The sequence below is a fragment of the Haemaphysalis longicornis genome, unplaced genomic scaffold (genome assembly GCF_048455015.1).
Source record: "Haemaphysalis longicornis isolate Haplotype H1 unplaced genomic scaffold, Haemaphysalis longicornis Haplotype H1 scaffold_63, whole genome shotgun sequence".
NCBI classification, from domain to species: domain Eukaryota; kingdom Metazoa; phylum Arthropoda; class Arachnida; order Ixodida; family Ixodidae; genus Haemaphysalis; species Haemaphysalis longicornis.
In genome coordinates, this window is record NW_027526411.1 from 466,368 (window position 1) to 467,658 (window position 1,291).

General features: G+C 47.8%; 1 pseudogene; it reads right to left on the minus strand.

The window, feature by feature from the left end:
* Nucleotides 1-334: 334 nt before the first annotated feature.
* LOC144144133 (uncharacterized) lies at nucleotides 335-1,033 on the minus strand (annotated as a pseudogene).
* Nucleotides 1,034-1,291: the final 258 nt, after the last annotated feature.

Below are 1,291 nucleotides of genomic sequence, written 5' to 3' on the forward strand. Positions count from 1 at the left end.
CACAGACACTGAGTAAGATTTTTGTAGGCGAGTTTCCATGATAATTACATCTTAAAGTGCAACAGAGAGAAAACGGTCTGCTTTTTTTTAAAAGTGACCTTCATGCATTTCTCAGTAAACCAGTCCAGCGGCCATGAGGTTAAGGCAGACGGTTGCGGAACGTTGAAGATGCCTAAAGCCGACGAAGGGCACGGCGTGGTATACAGGTTCTCTTGTTTCAGAACGTTTCTCCCCATGATGCACAGTGTGCCTTGAAGAGAATATGCAATGTTCGCAACCTCAACAATACTGCCATCGATAAGGTTGCAGCAACTGTTCCTCATCCCTGTGTCGATCACAGTGCCTCCAGGAAGCACCACTCTTTTGAACTGTGGTCCCCTACACTGCGGCACAAGTGGACCAGTGTGGTGCTCAGCCACAAGACGAGGAGTGCTTCTTGCAGGTGGCTGTCCTGTGCTTTGAACACACCTCTTCTCAGCCAGACGATTTGACAGCTGCTCTAAGAGATAGCTCGGTTTCCGCAGGCGTTTCTTGATGATGCACATGTGACTTTTAAATGTGAACGCGCTCCATGTGTCAAGGGGCCCTAGGTGACGTGTCTGCAGCAAGGTGGGACAGTGCATGCACATTGTGCGACAAAAGGTGCTTGCCGTATATTTTGGCAAAGACTTTATTGAAAAATCGTAGCAGTTCCTCTGCATAGTCAATTTCACTTGGGAAGCTGCTTGGTGATGCAAGGATAGTGATAGCCACGTGAAGGCTTAGAAAGTTCTCATACAATCCTTGTTTAAGTATGGAAGATACCACTAGGGGCCCGCCATACAGAAGAAAAAAGCGAAACTGTCGAGTTCCATCGGTCAAGTTCAAGAAGGCTTCTTGGGCGCCGGTTGAACTCCACCGGAACAAACATAGCAAGCTTGCTCAGCTTCAGAGAAAGCTCCTCCCGCATGTCAATCTCCTTTCTGCTCTCTTTTGGTCCACGGACCCACAATTTGAGGAGCTTGAGCACGACACCCAAGCACACAAGGTGCATGTAGTCTAGTGGCACATCTTGGACTAAACCTATAGGTAGCTCCTCTAGGATGGTTGTGCCATGGTGGTGCCATACTTGATCCTGATCACGAAAGCTAGCATCAGACCGAAGTAGCTTGCTAATGTCTGGAAAGCACACTCTCCCTTTTTTGTAGGTGCCTTTCACAGTGCATTTTGTGCAGCTGTAACCCAGTATGACCTCTAATATTTAGAAGGAATCCTTTTGCTGGCGCGTCACAAATAAGTGCGTTTAGTCGTA